This window comes from Scardinius erythrophthalmus (genome assembly GCF_964197995.2).
Source record: "Scardinius erythrophthalmus genome assembly, chromosome: 15".
In the NCBI taxonomy this organism is placed as follows: Eukaryota; Metazoa; Chordata; class Actinopteri; order Cypriniformes; family Leuciscidae; genus Scardinius; species Scardinius erythrophthalmus.
In genome coordinates this window covers 23712520-23733752 of record NC_138235.1, presented here as the reverse complement: position 1 = coordinate 23733752, position 21233 = coordinate 23712520, and the positions used below count along the sequence as shown (strand labels likewise).

Genomic DNA, 21233 nt, shown 5'->3' with positions numbered 1-21233 from the left:
AGTGTGATTATGTGTGTGCGCTAGACTCCTAGAACTTTAAATGAACTCAGCCATCTTAGTTGAGTTTACTGTAGTTCAAGGACATGAAGAGGTGGACCGCTTGCACCTGCCTGGAGAAGGATCTGGGAAACTTTGGAGGAGTTTGAAGGAGTGACAACCCAACGCCTGTTGTAAACAACAGAAGTATAAAAGACTGAAGAACTGATTTGCCCTTCGGGATACTGATACGTCAGTGCCCCCGACGCCTAGAAGCCCAGAGCTGAGGACAAGAAACCCCAAGCAGAAGAGAAGAAGCCCAGAGCTTACTACACCTTTGATTCAAGACGTGATTATTGTGACGATGAAGTTGTATTTGCCTTTATATTTTTGTTTATTATAAAAGAAAAGTAACCAATTAAAATAAATTTAATTGATTACAAAATCTGCCTACCGAGACTTAGATTTATGATGCTGGAAGACTTTTAATGCGAACATACCACAGGGGAGTCTTCTGACCAAATTGTAAGTACTCTTTGAATGCTTACGGTTTAGGTCAGATTTGACTTTCTTTACCTTACCTGAGAATAATCAAAGTCCTTTTAGGCAAGTCGTGCCACTCGGCCGCCATCTTGGCAACGCCTCCGGGCAGCTATTTCGGACTAACAAGACCAGGCTCCTATCTAAATGAATGGGCAGAGAGTCAGAACTTTACTTTCACTGGTCACTGGGACATAAAAACTGCATGTATAGAAACAGCAGTAAAATATGATAAAAATCGCTGAAAAAGTTTGATGACTTTGCCCCAAAATAAGGTTTAAAATGCCTTTTTTCCCCACAGGTTATACCTTTACTACGCATGCGCAAGGGTTCACGTTCAGGACATCAAACTTCATTTACGTCTCTATCCAGAATGCCGGTGTTGTGCCAAGCACTTAAACAATTATATGTATTTAAATGTCTGAAACCTAAAATAAACATTATGTGGTTAAAACACTGAACAGTTGTGATAGAGATGACAAGCGCTGAGCGCGTCCGTCTTTGGCTCAGCGCCAACCACAGCGCGAAAGCACAGGTTGAATATGGCAGTTATGTCACGTCACTGTACATTCGCTCCTTAGTGGTCAGCTGCTGACTGTTAAAAGCAGATGATTGGCTTTCCAGCGGGAGGGGCGGGACATGTGCATACAACCGCCATCTTTGCCGTTACGGGTTTTCCTTATATAGTTGTATTGAGGATTGAGGAAGTGGCATGTCTCATATAAATTGTCTCTGGAATAATAAATAAATAGGTAAAAGGTGTTAAGATTAAAGTACACACCGTAAAACAATGGATACACCGTAATAACATGGGAATGGTTGGTGAAATTAAATTCCTGTTTGTGGCACATTAGTATATGTGAGGGGGCAAACTCCTCAAGATGGGTGGTGACCATGACATATACTAATGTGCCACAAACAGGACTTTAATATCACCAACCATTCCCATGTTATTACGGTGTATCCATATAAATGGCCCACCCTGTAGATGGACATTTAAAGGGATACTTCACCTCTGGAAAGATGAATGTGTTTTTAAAATAGGTCATTTAAGTAGAAGAAATGTGAAGAAATTTTTGAATTTGGAGCTTTCTAGACTGAGAAAAGCCAGAAAATGTATTTTTGGCTTATGTGGATGAAAGACAACAACTCCCAGAATGCACTTGCTTTGCTGCCCTAGGAGGCCACTCCCAAGCCACGCCTACCGGTAAAAGAGCGCAGTTGAAAACAAACAACAAGATTAGGCTACTATTGAGACTCCGTGATGAGTTTGCCAGGGATTTCGAGATCGCCCAAAATGTCCGGGATTTAGCTTTTGCGTTCTACAGTCGCCATTCATCATGTTTACTGTGGCGAGCAGGACGAGGCTGACGGCCGCGGGAGAACGGCGCGAGGCCGGTGACGTCATTACTGAGACGCGCCGGTCTCGCATCTCTCACGGAGGAGCGGGAATTTTCTTAGCAATGGTAAAACGCACATCAGCCGATCACTTATTTAGCGTTCATGTAAACACTACATTCAGATTCACCAATCGGAATGAATTCAGCTAGATTGAAACAAAAGTTGTGCATGTAAACAATGAATGGCGACAAGACATACCTACAGTGAGGAAAATAAGTATTTGAACACCCTGCTATTTTGCAAGTTCTCCCACTTGGAAATCATGGAGGGGTCTGAAATTGTCATCGTAGGTGCATGTCCACTGTGAGAGACATAATCTAAAAAAAAAAATCCAGAAATCACAATATATGATTTTTTTAACTATTTATTTGTATGATACAGCTGCAAATAAGTATTTGAACACCTGTCTATCAGCTAGAATTCTGACCCTCAAAGACCTGTTAGTCTGCCTTTAAAATGTCCACCTCCACTCCATTTATTATCCTAAATTAGATGCACCTGTTTGAGGTCGTTAGCTGCATAAAGACACCTGTCCACCCCATTCAATCAGTAAGAATCCAACTACTAACATGGCCAAGACCAAAGAACTGTCCAAAGACACTAGAGAAAAAATTGTACACCTCCACAAGGCTGGAAAGGGCTACGGGGAAATTGCCAAGCAGCTTGGTGAAAAAAGGTCCACTGTTGGAGCAATCATTAGAAAATGGAAGAAGCTAAACATGACTGTCAGTCTCCCTCGGACTGGGGCTCCATGCAAGATCTCACCTCATGGGGTCTCAATGATCCTAAGAAAGGTGAGAAATCAGCCCAGAACTACACGGGAGGAGCTGGTCAATGACCTGAAAAGAGCTGGGACCACCGTTTCCAAGGTTACTGTTGGTAATACACTAAGACGTCATGGTTTGAAATCATGCATGGCACGGAAGGTTCCCCAGCTTAAACCAGCACATGTCAAGGCCCGTCTTAAGTTCGCCAATGACCATTTGGATAAACCAGAGGAGTAATGGGAGAAAGTCATGTGGTCAGATGAAACCAAAATAGAACTTTTTGGTCATAATTCCACTAAACGTGTTTGGAGGAAGAAGAATGATGAGTACCATCCCAAGAACACCATCCCTACTGTGAAGCATGGGGGTGGTACCATCATGCTTTGGGGGTGTTTTTCTGCACATGGGACAGGGCGACTGCACTGTATTAAGGAGAGGATGACCGGGGCCATGTATTGTGAGATTTTGGGGAACAACCTCTCAGCGACAGCCCAGAAATCTGACTGATCTAGAGATCTGTGTGGAGGAGTGGGCCAAAATCCCTCCTGCAGTGTGTGCAAACCTGGTGAAAAACTACAGGAAACGTTTGACCTCTGTAATTGCAAACAAAGGCTACTGTACCAAATAATAACATTGATTTTCTCAGGTGTTCAAATACTTATTTGCAGCTGTACCATACAAATAAACAGTTAAAAAATCATACATTGTGATTTCTCGATTTTTTTTTTTAGATTATGTCTCTCACAGTGGACATGCACCTACGATGACAATTTCAGACCCCTCCATGATTTCTAAGTGGGAGAACTTGCAAAATAGCAGGGTGTTCAAATACTTATTTTCCTCACTGTAAGTAAGTAACAGAAGGTGTTATTGGTCATGCAGTTGTATGATAACTAAATGACACTGCAATAGGCTAATGTGTCTGCCGTGTTATCCATTTATGTGTGTGTATGAAGCTTTCATTTTCTTCACAACATTGCAAAGCATAATATCAGACTTTTGCTACACTTTATTTCAGTTATTTTAAAGTGACAAAGTCAAGAAATTTTAACTGTACCAGCCATGATCCAGAAAGAACTCGTCTGGAGTCTGTTGTTATAATAATGAACGCAACATTCACTCGCATCTGACTGACAATAAACAGCACGGATTTACTTCAGTGCTGTTGTTAATGTTGTGGTTATTTCAGCAAACAGTTTCGTAAATTCAGCTGAACAGCATTAAGTAATTTTATTTATCATCCAACTGAACTGTACTCATGCATTTTAGACACTTATATTATATGTCAAGCGATGTTTTACTTCCGTTTCCATTTCAGGCGCAGACAAAATTAGATTCGAAAACATAACATTTCGACTCATTTTAGCTCAAATTGTATCCAAAAATCTCACAGCCCCCACGGTTAAATATTGGGATTCACTTTCTAAAGTATTAAATCGAGATCTCCGAGACCAGTTTCGTGAACGAATCTTTTGAACCGATTCCTTTAAAGGGGCATTCCACCCATAGGAACATTGTTTTTTATTGAAAGTGGGTCATATATGTAGTCGAAATGTGAAATAAATTTTGAATTTGGTGCCTTCGTGACCGAGGAAAGACAAAAAATAACTTCAGGACGCATTTGTATGAAAGACAACAACTCCCACAATGCACCACATTGCACAGCTCCGCAAGCCACTCCCACTAATCCAGAACAGAGCATATCTGCCTATAAGAGAAATCACTCTTCCGTCTACAAGGCTAGCTACCACCAGAGCTTGAAATTCATTTCACACAAAATGTCTAGGCGGGTCAATATCACTATAAAGTGCCTTTGGTGTCCTCATCAGAATCGCTCAGTCATCATGAACATAATGCAAAATAATGAAATTCTGAGGTTGTATTATAAATGGCCAAACACTTACACACATTCAAGAACAATGATACGTCTCTTGAAATGTGTTTTTCTGATTTTATACCATTTTCTTTGATTGGATGTGTGCGATTTTGGCATGTCCCACACGCTGCTCAGCTAAATTCAGTGAGTGTAAAAAGTGGTTAAATTACATAAAATTAAAATACTTGTTTAATGTACTTATTGTCCTCAGCAAGCTATTTAATAAAACAAGTCATTTTGATTATTTATATTTTATGTTCATAATAATATTAAGCAGTTTGCATGTGTCCCTGAAATTGCTGTCCACCCTGTCATTATGGGGTAAACGCCCATTTAAGAAACCAACTGATGTACTCAGTGACATCCCCTCCCCCATTTGGTCTTCCTTCAGTGGATGTTAAAACATCTGCAACACGCACAATAAGTATCTACACTTATATTTCCTAATTTTCATCATATTGTGTTTGTAGTTGCGTGTTGTCAAGCTTAACATGTCCACCCTGTCATTGTGAAATATTAGTTAATAAAAAAACTTTTCAGAAATTCTAAATATACATTTTAAACAGTGCACAGTCAGCTTCAACAGTGAATCACTTTTCTAACTGCTGTACACCATGTGCTCATTAAATACTAACTTTAGCCAAAAAATGTCCACCCTGTTCCATGACAGGGTGGACATGGTTCATGACAGGGTGGACATTTGCAACTCCTGAAAATCAGCCTGAGCCAGGCCCCTTCTTCTTCTATATTGGTTAAGGGTTTCTTGAAGTTCCTGTTGTTTTTCTAATGTTCCCCCGTTCTATTTCACTCATTAAAGCATTTGTCCACCCTGTCATGCCAAGTTCCACCCTGTCACTTTGTTGTCCACCCTGTCATTTTCAACTTTTATGATGAAAATAATCTAATTATTTTAACAAGTTAACAAAACCTTGTGTGTGATTTCTTAATAAACAAATGAGGGCAGGTTAGTATTGCTTTAAAGTTTGACTAAATATCTTTGTTGTTAGATTTTATTTAGAATAGAATGTGCAACTATCGCATATTTTATTGGGCAATTCATATTTAAGCAGTAACTTCATTATTATCAAAATACTTTTAATATTAACTAAAATGTTTTGTTGGGAAAGGGACACATTATCTTTCCACAGATCTACATTTTATAATCACTATGCAATGAAAATTTATTTATTCTACTATGAATTTGTCCATGACAGGGTGGACATATTTTATGGTTTGCTCGTATATTGTCAGCTTGCAGTTAATTTCTAAAAAGTGCTGGAGCTTGACCAATATGCATTTCTAACAGCCTAATGTCTCCTTAATACAACACATATGAAGTTAAATGGAAAATCTCAGATTTTTTTTTTGGAAATTGTGAAGTCTCAAAGGCACTTTATGGTGATTTTGACCCAGTTAGTTGGCGAACTCATTAGTGCATTACTCCTCGTTTGTATTTCTTTCGAAAAGGTGAATTATTGCATGGTACCGGGATGTTCAGTCAGAACATATGCGGTGCGAAACTAGGATAGTTCACAACACAAACGTCCGTGTCCTCGTCTGATTCAGAGATTTCGTCCAGGAGAAATTGTCATCGTTGAAATTCTTTGCCGCTGACGGACTCTATCTCTGTGTTCGTAGTTGCATCTTACAGTCTATGAGTTGCATAGTGAGATCACCGGCGCCACCAGTCCGCCCTAACTCGAGCCAGTCCGGACTCCTCGTCCGCGGCAGGCAGGTCTTCTGCCTCGGCTGCTCTTCGCTATAATGCGGCTTGTAAAGGTAGCCACATACACCTGATTAGGGGTGGGAGATATTGACAAAAATGGATATCTCGATATTTTTTTCCAATATCTCGATATCGATATTCAGACGATATTTTTGCCATCCTTCAAAGAAATGTGTGCAAACTGGCAAAGAAGGTCCAATTGGTCTTTTGACTTGCTGCATTTGACCTATGTAGGCTATAGAAGAAACAATAAAGGAGCTAACTAAACAGAATCTGAGGAAGCCCCTATCTTTTTCCACTTACAAAAAAAAAAAAAAAAACGGAACTAGGCACCTTTTGCAACAGTGATTATTAAATCAAACAACAATATTGTTGATGATAAATTCAAAGTAAAAAAAAATATTTTCAAAACGCTATAAATCCATCAATTTTTTCCCCAAAACGCTATAAATCCATCCATCCCCCCCCCAAATAAAAATTGATGGTTTGTCTTTTAAAAAAATTCTTTTGTCTTTTATTTTTCGTGTTTGCATTTATGAGGAAAAAACAATATTACATGTCAGTTCTCCATTATGGACGCGAGTGCTCTGAAAGCGGCAAAAAGACTAAAGACTTTCAAACTTTCACCGAGACCTCAAAAAAAGCCAGAACAAAAGCCAAAACAACCAAACAAAAACCAAAACAAAAAGCACAAAGCCTTTCTTTAAGACGAATTTCGTTTTGTATTAATTGTATCTTAATTTTAATAATTTTTTCATTAACCAATTTCCTGGATTAATACATTAAAATTAAATATAAATATAGGCTAGCTATCACAACATAAGGCGCCGTGCTTGAACTGGAGATGATATCATCATGAACCGAACCGTAGCCTACTCGCCTCACAGGCCTAAAAAATGTGAAATATATTTACAGAAAACTGGTTCTAAACAAAACCATCCAAAACAAAACAAAACTATGTAGCCTAATAAATGTGCATTTCTCCGTTGCGTTCACAGCCTACTGCGAAGATCGCGAGTCATTATAGCCTATCGTCAACTTCATCTTTGCAGCCGACACAGAAATTAATAAACAATTAAAATGTCTTATTGCAATATTTTACATATTCATAATCATTACTTTTGGTGGATCTTTGAGGCAGCTTTTTAGGTTTATGGCGTTTTGGAAAAGAGCTCTTCACGTAACGTTTCACCAAGGCACAGCGGCCCTTCAGCACATAAGAAAAAAAGAAGAGAAAAAGCACGGACTTACTAATTACGAAACTTTGATGTGGTTGAACAGGTGAAACAGTCACAAATTCCTCTGCAACTCAAACCTTCTCAGTACGAGTTATGAAGGAAGAGAACAGCATTACAGTTTTCAGCGCGTCCTCCTCTGATTGCTGTGTTCTGACTGAAAAAGTGCGTGCAGGAGCATATGCGCAAACGGTTTGTAAAATGTATTTTTGTAAAATGACATATGATAAAATAAAAATAAATCATATATCATTTTAAAAACGGTTTTGCGCATGTGCTTCTGCGCGCACTATTTCGAATTTACGTATGAGTTTTTGACGACACGGGACGGGACCATGGGCTGGGCCACTCGGAGGGTGCTTCCGCAAATAGTACTGCCCTACTGTACATTATTTAAAATCGCAACATATAATTGTTTAGAAGGTTATTGTGTGCGTTATTTGTTTTCTCTTTAACTTCTTTCAGCTCGTTTCATGTTTGGGGGGTCGGATTGTACAAATTATGAAATATTCGATATCCCAATTTTGCATATCGTCCAGACAACAATTTGGATATTATCGTCTAAACGATATATCGCCCACCTCTACACCTGATTCAAGCATCAGACTTCCGAAATCATCTTCTTCTATATCATATTGAGTACTCTCCTCCGCTATTGTCATAACTGTACATCTGTCTCCACAGCGTCTGTTAGCTTAGCTTCAAACAAGATGGAGGATATTGCTTTCAGTTTCAGAGAGTAGTTTTTAGTCTCAACAGAAATCCCCCCCCTTACACTTCCTCCGACAATGACGCAAAATGACGATTTTTGCGTCATTGTGGGAGGAAGTGTAAGAGGTAAATAACGGATTTCTCCCGTCTCAGGGGAAAATGAGAGAGTGTTGCACGACCATTCAATAGTATGACTGGGTTTCTAACAATGCAAAGCTTAGTGCAAATGGGTGGAGTGTCCCTTTAAATCAACTGGTTCACAATAAATAACATTCATGTGTGAATTCGACTGATCTAGAAGATTAAACTTGCAGTACAACTCAGTGATTTAATGATACGCACTACGGATAGCGAGTTAAGTTAACAAAAAACAACTGAAGTGGTCTCAGATTAAGTGTGCTCTAGAGACTGAGCTCAACCTATTTAAGATTAATCTTATTTTGTGTCACATTAGACACCACGTGACATTCAATCCATGCACTACTCTGACCTAAACCAACCACAAACACATTTTCTATCATGCATGCCTATTGAAGACGAATGAGCCAATCAGAGTAAGTGTGGGGTGGGGCGACAAGTGCAGCCCCGCCCGATATGCAGGCTGCAGCCAGGTGTACTTTACCCCGATCGCCCGGCATGCGAGGCGAGTACACTAACAATGACACTAACACCACATTCTCCAGCAGTCGTCAGCGCGACTCTCACTAGCTGGCCTCCGTTATGCACGCAATTCAAGAGTGGATGTCTGTTTATCATAGCAGAAGTGCAACAAAATAATGCTTCACGAAAAATAAAGCACAGATGATGAACGAATAACAAGGAAGTAGTGCTGGGCGGTATACCGGTTCATACCGAACACCGGTGTTTATTTTTGTTATGATATGAATTTTTAATATACCGCAATACCGGTGTATGTTGCTCAAACAACGTTCGGAACGCGGCGCGACACTGTTTGAGAGGGGTCCCTTTTTACTGTGGTGAGGGAACAGCTGTACGTGTTACTAAGCATGACGGTGAAGATGGATAGGTTAAACTATAATTGATAGCTGTCAAATCATATTACAGTGTTTCCCATACATTGGTGCACAATATCAACACTGCCTGCCATAAACAGATTTTCCAAAAGGCTTTGACATCGTTGAATAAACATGAGCACTGCACGTTTCAAAGTCAAAACGTGGCGTGGGTGATTTTATATGAATGTATCTTTGAAGGGAACTGACTGTCTTTAGAAAAGTTTCTATGTTATTTTCATTTAATCATTCTTTATCTTTCCTAAAGCAGCGTTTATGAGCGCTGCGCTGCTTTGTGTACAGCCATTATCGCGGAAACCGCCATTTCTGCTGCTCCTAAAGCGCCTCCTGCTGGCACCTCTTTGTAAACAGCATCATTTCGTGGGGCCTTGCAAACCTATATTAATTCTAGTGTGGAAATTTTTCTACAATATTCACTCATTAAAGCAAAATATGGCATTCTAAGTCAATCTACTGCAGTATTTCCTCTCTCAATCAGTATAAAATGTGATAAACACCCAGTCATGCTTGAAAAAATAAATAAAATTACTGTCATATACCGTGAAACCGGTACAATTTTGAAAAATACTGTGATATAAATATTTGGTCATACCGCACAGCACTACAAGTAAGCACAAAAAATGAACATACAGTACACAGTAGTAATTACAAACTAGAGTTTGTTGTTTGTTGCCAAAAGCACAGCAGCTCCAGACAAACAATGACACTCAATCCCAGTGTTAAGGTGCGTTCCATTCGACAGGGTCCCTACGCAGTGTTCACTGCTCCCTACTCCATGAACATGGTACATCAGTTGAAGTGTACTTCACTGACAATAATCGCTCATTTGGAATGCCCTGCAACGTCATCAAAGAAAGGCAACAACGGGGTCACGCAGATTATATAACTTAAATATTGTAATTTACTTTATTTTCAAATTTAAAAACATATAATAGGCCTATATATACAAAACACGTAGCCTATCTAATAAATAAAAATCAAAACATCGTATTAGTTTATTAGACTAGGCTACTTCATGACTAAACATAAGCTGTACTGTAACAGTCATTTAATAATTTTTGATTTGGTTATCTATATATAAATTTGCTCTTAATATGGTCTTAATAATTGTGGAGGTTGTGCGTTATCTTCTCAACACTTTTAATTTGTGTAGATATTCATACAATAGGCTATGTAAGGGATAATGTATAGCGAGGCGGTTGTTATAGCGAATAACAACCCGACAGGCTGAACGGACCCCGACGCGAAGCTGACCAATCAGCGTTCATTAGCAGAATGCTATCGTGTTATGGGCAACAACAACTCAACCTGTAAGAAATCGAAAGGACATAAGTACTCGTTCATTCAACTTTCGACCTATAACCCATGTTGAACTTGCAAAACCTACAATCAAATCTGAGATTTCTCAACGGTAATCGGGTGAAAGAGACAAATTTAGCCGTCTAGTCCCATAGACTCCCATTCATTTTGCACTAAAAGTAAAAAGTCACGTTGGTTCTAATAACAGAAGTGAGAGGGAGAGGGGGAGAGGATTTTTCAGGAGTGATGATATTACTGCGCCGAGTCGAAGTGCTCCCAAGTGCTATTCCGCCATACATTATCCTTTTTACCCGCTTAGAAAAGCGTCACGTTTTATTTTGTGTCACCATACTTGGTCGTGTAACTACTCGTGTAACTGTATTTAAATAGGGAAAACGTGGAGGTGTTTCGTCGCTTCTAGCTTCATCTCTGTTTGGATCCTAATGAAAGAACTGGGCTAAGCTAAGTGCTATCAAAGTGTAGCCGCGCGCCAGAGCGATTGAGTGCACGCACTGAGACGAGAGAGGTATGTATCAACTCGTCTTAGTTAAGGGAATAACATAGTTTAATATGAAAAAACGGTGGAGTGTTCCTTTAAGATGGCGAAATACACTTCGCAGTCCACTTACAGTCGAATGGAACGCACCTTTACTCACGTGTGGAGTCTGTTTTCAGGCATTCAGCTTAGCTCTCTCCAGCGATGGAAAGCTTTTACTAAGGTCCTCCTAAAGCTCTTTCCTGATCATAACCCTTCATTTTCCAGTGATTTCTTCTGAGCTTTTCTCTTTTGTATTGTGTCTCATTTCTATTTCTTCAGTCTTTCTTCAAATCTCCCTCTTGTAGTAGGCTACTCATTGGCAACACACGTTTGATGTTGTTTGTTCGTGTGACTGTCTGACTAACTTCCAAACAGCGTGTTTCAAATACAGCTTACCCCACCTAACATAGTGATTGCTATCAGGATGTGAATAGACTTTCAACCATTATAACAAAAAATGTTTCTGGATCAAATTACCTACCCTGCCTTTAAGCCATGAAATGCAATGACAACCTTGGAAACCAATACAAAAGTCAAAAGGTAAAAAGGATAATGTTCTGCTATAATGCTTAACATAACACAGGACAAAACATAGTTAAGCAAATGCAACCATCTTGTCATTGGGTTAAACCTTGTAACATCATGGTTCAAATTTTCATAAGTATCTGTAACTGCACAGAGAGGAATTCACCACATGTGTAACTATTTATATAAATATTTAATACTAAATACATTTTACGTATGTTTTAACAGTGACTGATGTCTGCAAATAGGCTATGTGCTCGCGATGAGAGTTCTAAAAACACATTTGAGCTCTTGTGCTTGCGTGCTGCCTTACCTCAATGCTGAGACATGCGTTTTCGCTACGAGATGTTGTAGGGGAAACAACAGAGACATTGAACACCTCTAAAGCAAAAACACGCGCCACAGTTGCACGCGAGCAGCTGTCATTGGGCATTAGTGCAGTTGTAGGAAGCAAACCGGTGTTAATGACGCCATGAGTGAGAATCGCATTACGTCACCGCGGTGGCCAGTGTAGCCTGCCCTTCAGTGACTGGAAAATTCTTTCACGTGACGTTGCTTAAGATTTTCCATGACAGATTAAAATGTTTAATTATTTTACTCATTCAAGATAAGGTATAAAATATTTCAGAGGCTCACAGCAGCATGATGAGAGATAATAGAAAAAAGTATTTTATAATTTTGCAAACATTATGGGAATATTACTTTTGAATTTTTTCTGAACTTTCTGAAACAAGTAGCCTAACATAAATTTAAAAAAAAAAAAAAAACGTTAAGCGACCGTGAAACTAAAACTTTCCACGAATGATGTATGCTTTTGTGCTACCGTTTTGAGAACATAAGACCTGATAACTTTGAACGAACGTTCTATTAACGTTACTGAAAGAACGTTTGCTCATAACTTTGAGACAGCCGCCACAACAGTAGCCAAGTTTCCGAAAACTTTCCCTGTTAGCTGGGCTGTCATGCTAAAACGCTTAATTGCCTTGAAACTATTTTAATTCTAAATTACAAAGCTTTTTCTCTGGAGGACATCCACATTGGAATGAATATATTTTTATGCTGCAATACAGTTTAGGTCTAGGCTACTGAAGTCAGCCAGAAGCTTATTGCTGGTGAATGTTGTGGGTGCTCGCTGCTCGCATTCATGACGTGCACACATAACGCAGGCCTACAGTACAAGCAGAGTACAACGTGATTCAAGGCTACGATTTAGGCCAAGCCACGCTGAAGTTATTTCGTTCTTTCAAGTAAGAAGTTGGAAATACATTTGCAGTGGTAAACTGTTAACGATCATCCAGACGCCGTCCACGCTGCTGACAGCGAATATGTAAATGTACAGCGGTGAGAAAAAAGAAGAAATCATATCGATGTGGATATGTTTGCACAACCGGAATTCACCGGCATCGACATGTGAGGTCATTAGAATGACACTGTTATGATTGATTAATGATTATAAAGTATATTTGAGACTATAAAACAATATAGATCTGTAAGTTTGAATTAATCCCTTTCTTTGCATGACACATTGATATTACCGTACAGAATGGCTCTTTCAGCTTTATCCTGAACATTTTATAGCATTCTTTCATGTGTTGTTGGGCCTTTAGGCTCTAGGGAGCGTGTATTGTCTCATTTTGATTTTCTTGGTTGTTTATTGGAAACATTTTGCAAGTTTCAGTGCACTGGACGATGATGATGATGCAGGATATTTATTCTCCAGGATATTTTCAGTGATTTTTGACAGGTACAGCCTTATAAATATCCTGAAGTGCAAACTTCCGGCAGACTACTGTTCCAACACACCTGCCCAAGTAATCTTGAATACCTTGATTAGCTGGTTAATTGGATTTGGTTGTAGCAAAACTTTACAGGACAGCTTTTCAGGGTTGGAGACCCATGGCCTAGGCTATACCATAAAGGACTAACTGATCAGGGCTGCGTTTCTCTAAAGCATCTTGAGCTAAGTTGATCGTAGAGACCATTGCATGGTTCTACGATCTACTTAGGCTTACGATCCTTTTGGGAAACACAGCCCATAACCACAGCTGAACAGGCCAGCTGTCTAGTGCAGTGGTATTCATTCTGGAGTATGCAAACTGCACATTTTGAATCTGGAAAATCCAGTTTAAGTTTTGAACTGTTGATATATATCAGGTGGGTTAATACCTCCAAAATATGCTGCAAAGGGATCTTCTAGGACCAAGATTGAGAAACACTCATCGGATTTTCCAACACTGCCACTAGATGGTAGTATTTGCTTATTTTGAAGTGAGGCAATGTGCATTTGCTGGATAATTTACTCCACGAAAAATTGTCGATAAAAAATATGTAAAAATTATTATATTTAAATAGTTTAAGTAAAATGTATTTATTCGACATTGACTGTACAGTAATAAATAAGAGAGGATTAAGAAATAGAGAGGATACCTGGTCATACAGTACCATCATTCATTAAACACTAAAACACATAAACAATGCAGTATTTATTTTGTATCCCAGAACATTTAACAAGCAGGCACTTTTCAAGCAGCAGTTTGCATTATGATATGATATATTTCATAGCTGGGTGTGTTGTTTGAAACAACGGATTAAACAAAGATTTGGGTGGCTTGAGCCAGCCTATTTCTATGAGTGTGTGCAAATCCACCAGCCACTGTGGTGATTACCAAAATATGCAGCTGGGCTTTAGGGTCTCACCACAGAGATTCGCCAGCTATTTCCCCCTACTCAGGCGTCTGAGTGCTTTTATTTATTTATTTTATTTCTCACAAAAGAAGCTTATGATGTGCATATGATCATAGTGAGGGAACTTGCTTGTAAACCAGGTAACCTCGTAAGAATGGGGATTAGATTCAGAAACACTAACGATGCAAATACACCCGCTGTGCCATCTGTGAAACACTGCAAACTTAAATCAGCCATAGCACAGTATCTTCCTAAACACCCAACTTTTTTTTCCAGCCCTCTTTGTTGTCGTAAAGCAGGGGAAAGCCGCTCCAGACGCAATGCTGGAAAGAACAAAAAGCCTTTTGTAAACTAATTACTCTGAGCTATTCTTTCCCCTACTGCAAATAAAAACATCTTTTTTATGATCAATTCAGATTTGTTCTCAATGAATCTGACTTCGCCTACACAGCAGAAATGAACAATCCATGGTGTTATGCAGCATCCCTTAAAACTTTGTTTTGCAAGGCAGTTATTTCTGAAGTTTATAAATCTTCTTTGTGACTGCCTTTACAAAAAATAAGTATACTTCAAGTTCATTTTAAGTATACTTAAGTAAAGGTCAAGTATATTTTTAGTAAGTTTTTAGTAAGTATACTAATATCAATGTATACTTGTAAGTGTACAATTTCAATACTATTTGGACTAAATTGGTCCACTTTTTAGTATACTGTAAGTGTAAAAAGTAATAAACTTTGAGTACACAACTAATTTACAACTACGTTTTTTCGTTTGTACTGCAACTATACTATAAGTGAACATGTATAGCCTACTCCTGATAGTTTACTAGATAGCATATTTTTTTAGTTTATGAAATTATATTCTTAGTAAGCTTTCTTAAAAGTTTTCTTTAAGTGAACTTAACATCATACTTATTTGCTGTTTATATATAATTTTTTGCACTTTAAGATACTTCTATTTTGGTATACATATTTTATACTTGAAATATACCTTTAAAGGGATAGTTCACTTAAAAATGAACATTTTGTCATAATTTAATCTCCCTCAACTCCCTCAAAGAAGATATTTTAAAGGACGGTAGCCTTTGATTTCCATAGTATTATTTTTCCTATGGAAGTCAATGGCTATCTTAAATATCTTCTTTTGTGTTCAACAGAAGAAAGAAACTCGTACAGGTTTGAAACAACTTGAGGGCAAATGATGACAAAATGTTTTTTTTTTTGGTGAACTATCCTTTAACTCTATCCCCGCCAGCATTTATATATATATATATATATATATATATATATATATATATATATATATTATAGTTGCAAGCCAAAACATTTAATAGGTGTAAAAGAGTAAACACAACTACAGGCCAAGTACACTTAGAATACTTAATATATACTCTTAATTAGCCTAAATTTCGATCAGTAGATTGAGTACAAATATAGGCTAAATATACGTAGACTTTTCTGTAGCCTGTAAGTGAAGTATACTTAAGTGTAATTTGTATATTTATATATAAGATATGTATCGACAATGATCAACTTAGATATATATCTTATTTTTAGTTTAAAAGAAGTATAGACCTACCTACTAATAGCACACTTGAATATTCTTTTGTAAGGATGACTATTATTTCACAATAACACTCACTCATCAAAATAAACAATTCCACTATGACATATAAAGATATATTAGACATGACCTAGAAAATTGGTTTCTCAGAAATCTGGATAATAATAAATTAAAATAAATTACTCTTGTAAGTGTATTGAAGTGTCATTTAATTTGAATTTAAATACAGTATTATTTTGCTCTCTATACTCATACTAAACATCTGAAAGCTCTAAAAATAATAGTCTGATTTGTTAAAGATGATCATGGCTGTCTTGCCAACCTCAGATTATTTGGACCAGATTAATATCTTATTCCCTCTATAAAATGGTGAACTGATGACAAACATCAGCCTCTGTTATCAATGGCAGCATTATCAGATTCATTTTAAATGGAATGCTGGAAAGTTGTAAATCTGCCATAACATTTCAAACCACTATAGTAATGAATAATGCTGAATAATATATTTTATAGAGTGGAGATAATTTTGCATGGTGAGCACCTGACCAATTATTTAAAAAAAATGTCATCAGACATACATTATACACTACTGTTTTTTATTTTTTTAAAGAAACGAATATTTATATTTAGCCAGGGTGCATTAAATTGCATTGAATTGACAGAAAAGAAAGACGATTTAAAAACTGTTTTTCTATTCATCAAAGAATCCTGAAAAAATGTATCTTTGTTTCCTTAAAAATGTGAAGCAGCACAACATATTTTTTAAAACACTGATAATAATAACAAATGTTTCTTGAAAAGCAAATCATCATATCAGAATGATTTCTGAAGGATCATGTGACACTGAAGACTGGAGTAATGATGCTGAAAAATCAGCTTTGTCCTCACAGGAATAAATGACATTTTAAAATACATTAAAATTGAAAAGTTACTTTAATTTGTAATACTATTTCCTTTGATACAGCAAGAAACTTTGTTTAAAAACATAATAAAATCGTAACAATCCAAAACTTTTGTATGGTAATGTACATTATACATGTCATGGAAATATTATTACATTCGAATATAAAATGTAGTGGTTTGGGGCCAACAACATTTCTTGCCGAAGAAGGAAATAGAAAAAGAAAATCTATACACAAATTAAAACCAATAAGCAGTATCTTTCAATATCATAGATTAGAACCTCTAAAATAACTTAAACTGCACAATTTGAGAGTGGCAGTGCAAATCACTGTGTGGCTCCACATAACGGGGTGTTTTTATTATGCTTTCAACATGTCTCAGATGCAATATGCATGACATGTACGCCTGTAGAGGTTTTGGAGTTTCTTCTCGCTGTCCTCAGACCAGCCCCACATGCCTTGTATCACTCGCACCTCACGTCAAATCAACGGCTTCAGCTAGCTGCCCTCGGCCTCCATTACAACACCCACAGGAAAGAGACAACTGATCCCGCGGCAGCACGCAGCTGGAGGAAATGTTGCCATACGATGTAATAAAGACACTGGGATTATAGCAATGACTCACAGCTTCACTGCTCACAGTGTCCCTCCTTCTTCCCGCCATCATGGGAGAGACTGATGTCTTTATGAGGCGATGGTGATGAAATGTTGCATAGGGAAAACAAGAGGAGCCATTGAGGAGGAATCTGAGGAGGGCTGGATAAGCCCATGATTAAGTTTACAGGCTATTTAGTTGGTAGTTGGAGACGGAAATTCACCTCTTCACTATGCATCAAGTGGGACACACTGTCATACCATGGAGATGAACCTTATCGTAAAGATTTAAGATACTTCTTAAAGGAAATTAGTCGATTTTACAGAATGCAGTTTAGTCACTGTCAGTGCAGTTAGGTCAGTCTCCTGCACTAAAGACATATTCATGTACAAATGTGCTGGTGTGGCATGACGAATAGTAATCTCTTGCCCTTGTTTCACACGGTAGCTTCCACATAGGCTGCGTTTGCTTTCATCTGGTAGCTGGCTCTGGTTTTGCAATGTGTAATGTCACTTACAGAAGACCCTGACCTCCGTTAACATATGGACTCCATCGATTTACCATTGCCTCCTCTGAAAACCTCAAAATCCCCTTACACATGGGAGATTTACACCCAAAACATCACGGTATAATGTTTCTCCCTTCCCCTCTCTCTCTTTCTTGTTCGTACTCTTTCCCTGACTTTTATACTCTGCCAACATGTTTGCATTTGGGCTGTTGGTCATGGTGCTGTGGATTCACATAGCAATGGAAATGGAGAACAGAGGTTTTTCTGTTAATACTTGGCTTGGTTTACATGTTTGTAACACCTCATTAGCCAGCACTGAGAGGCCTTGCTCAAAACATATAGGCTGTACAGTAAAGTTTATTCTGTATGTTTACAGAGAGAACATCATTAACACATGAGATCATTCATGCATATAAGGAGCCTTGGATAATTTGTCTAAAAGCAACTCTGCCATCTATATCTTGTCCCTACGCTTTCCGTGTATTTAAGTCTTCTGCATTGTTATAAAAAAATATCCTGTTAAATTTATGGTATCAAAACTAAAAAGAAAACCAAAAAAAAAAACAGTCTAATGTTATTATGTTTGCTGCTGTGGCTGCCAGAAACATACTGTAAAAATATGATGACAATGTTTCTGGTATTATGGAATAGCATATCGGTGCCTTTTATATTTTAAATACTTTATTTATAACCATACACTTCATAAAGTGATATAACATTAATATACTTCCAAAATCTGCTTTTTTCCTCAATATGTATTAATAACGTCTATACATATGGTAACCCTCATTCCCTGAAGGAGACGCCACGTCGAGACCGCCGAAATTTCAGTGGGACCGCTGTCCTGCCTTTGAACATATTCAGGCAGTTCAGCACCGACCGAGCGTGTTCCTCTGTGAGGCGCGCTGTCTGTGCGACCGAATCCAACTCCATACCGAGAAAAGAGATCCTCTGCACGAAGGAGAGTTTGCTCTTTACCCAGTTGACCTGAAGACCCAACTGGCTGAGGTGCCTGAGCATGAGGTCCCTGTGTTCACATAACTGATCTCGAGAGTGTGCTAGTATGAATCAGTCATCAAGATAGTTGAGGATGCGAACGCCCTGTTCACTCATGGGAACAAGGACCCCCTCCGTGACTTTCGTGAAGACACAGGGAGACAGGGACAGCCTGAAAGGCAGGACCTTTTACTGATATGCTCGACCCTCGAACGCAAAGCAGAGAAATGGCCTGTGTGTCGAGGGAGAATCGAGACATGAAAGTAGGCGTCCTTCAGGTCGATCGCTGCAAACCAATCTCGGGGACGGATGCATTAGAAAATGCATCTCTGTGTGAGCATTTTGAACGGTAGCTTGTGGAGACTCTGATTCAAAACTCGCAGGTCCAAGATCGTTCGTAACCCACTGCCATTCTTGGGTACAATGAAGTAGGGACTGTAGTGCCCTGACCTCATATCGGCTGGAGGGACCGGCTCTATCGCGTCCTTCGCCAGTGGGACTGCAATCTCCGCTTGCAAGACATGGGCATCGGCTGCTCTCACTGTAGTGGAGTGGATGGCCTGAAACTTGAGGGGACGCCGGGCGAACTGAATCGAGCCTGATGGTCCGATTGAGCCAGCGAGACGGACTGGGGAGCGCTAACCAGGCTCGCAGAGACCGTACAAGCGGGACCATTGGGACTGTAGGCCTACCCGCAGTGGGGCAGCGAGGTGGAACGCAGGGATGTGGCTCGGGAGGCTCTCTCTGGGAGGCGGCCTGTAGCGGGATCTGAGTGTGCTGTGCAACACTTACCTGGTTTCACAGGGCAGGAGGTGCAGGAGGAGGCTTGGTTGCGTTCTCACTACACGCCGCTGCCCTCTGGCAATAGAAGAGGCGGATGAGAGTGGTGAGGATTCTTTCCCTCTTCGGACCCAGAGATGGAAGAAACTGCTCTTTTATTGAAAATAAATAAACAGCGGCGGAACACAAATAAAAGGGAACAAAAGATTTTCCACCTGGCCCTCTTCCGGGGGAGCGAGCGGTGCAGTCACCATCTCCTGAAGAGCAGTCCCATCCATGACCAGGTCGCCCGTCCTAGGGTCACTTACCCTTGGCTTCGCCGCTCCTCTTGGCGGGGGCCGGGACTGGCAGGGGCGGCCTGCCTGCGACTGGCTCCTTGGCGCCGCTTAGGTGGAGGCTGCTGCTGTGGCGCAGGAGCGAGGGCAGACGCAGGAGGACGCCCCCGGCGACGAGCAGACTGAGGGGCCACAGGCGGTGGGGTGGAGGCAGCAGCTGACCGCCATGGCAGGATGTGTTTAATCGCCTCAGTCTGCTTTAGTACAGCCGAGAACTGCCAGGCAAAGTTCTCGACTGCGTCGCCAAATAGGCCGGTCAGGGACATGGGGAAGTTAAGGGACCTGACTTTGTCGGTCTCCCTCATGTCAGCCAGACACAGCCAGAGATGGCGTTCCTGGACCACCATAGTGGACATTGCACGACCCACTGACCGCGCAGTGTCCTTCGTCACACGAAGCGCGAGGTTCGTTGCGGCACGAAGTTCTTGGAGAACTTGTGGATCATGACCTCGTGCAGGTCCTTCAGTGCCTTGGCCTGATGGAACTGCAACAACAGCATGGCGTGTATGGCAGCTTCCCCACAGGCCTTGTAAGGCTTGCCGGTTAAGTCCGACGAGTGCTTACAGGCACGGGAAGGGAGACACGGCTCTCTGCGCCAAGTGAAGTTAGGGCACAGTTGCATAGCAATGGCCTGCTCCACTGGTGGGATGCGCATGTAACCCTTAGCCACCCCGCCATCAAGGGTGGTGAAGGAGGAGGAGCCACCGGTACGGTTTCTGGCAGTAAAAGGTGCCGTCCACGGCCCAGTGAGCTCCAAATGCACCTCCAGGAAGAAAGGGTGGGTTGCTGAGAACCAGCGCGCGCCACCCCAAGATACCAATCGTCCAGCCTCAAGGGCTCGAGACATGGTGCAGGGTTCCACACGAGTCCGATCCTTTTTGGCGGCCCGGCCATCATCTCCGGGTCTGAATCGGGAAGTCTGACCCACCCTCCGATGCAGCAATCGACATCTGTTCATCGTGATGAGTGCCGAAGGAAACGATTGGAACACACCTCGAGGGTGGTCCAGGGCATTCCGTCAGCGGCTCTACTGGCTGCTGAGCGTAGGAGGGATGAGGGTTTCTAGGGGGTTGGTTCCTTGAAGGAAGCGCGCTCACTGCAATCCTCAGGTCACCTGCACCACTGCCTGAAGTAACCCTCTGTGGAGGATTAGATCGCAGCAGAGGCGCAGGGAATCCACCCCTTTGCAGGAACGAGAGTCTCGACCGTAGCTCTGAGATGGTCATCTTCCCACAATGAGT

General features: G+C 40.2%; 1 protein-coding gene across 1 annotated transcript in view; it reads right to left on the bottom strand.

Moving 5' to 3' along the window:
- Window positions 1-12155, bottom strand: part of kcnab2b (potassium voltage-gated channel subfamily A regulatory beta subunit 2b) — a gene marked incomplete at its 5' end in the record, with an annotated part of 83342 nt that extends 71187 nt beyond the window's left edge. Inside the window, one exon of the mRNA XM_081385859.1 lies at window positions 11942-12155. The remainder of the gene's footprint in view (window positions 1-11941) is intronic.
- Between the last annotated feature and the right edge of the window lie 9078 nt (window positions 12156-21233).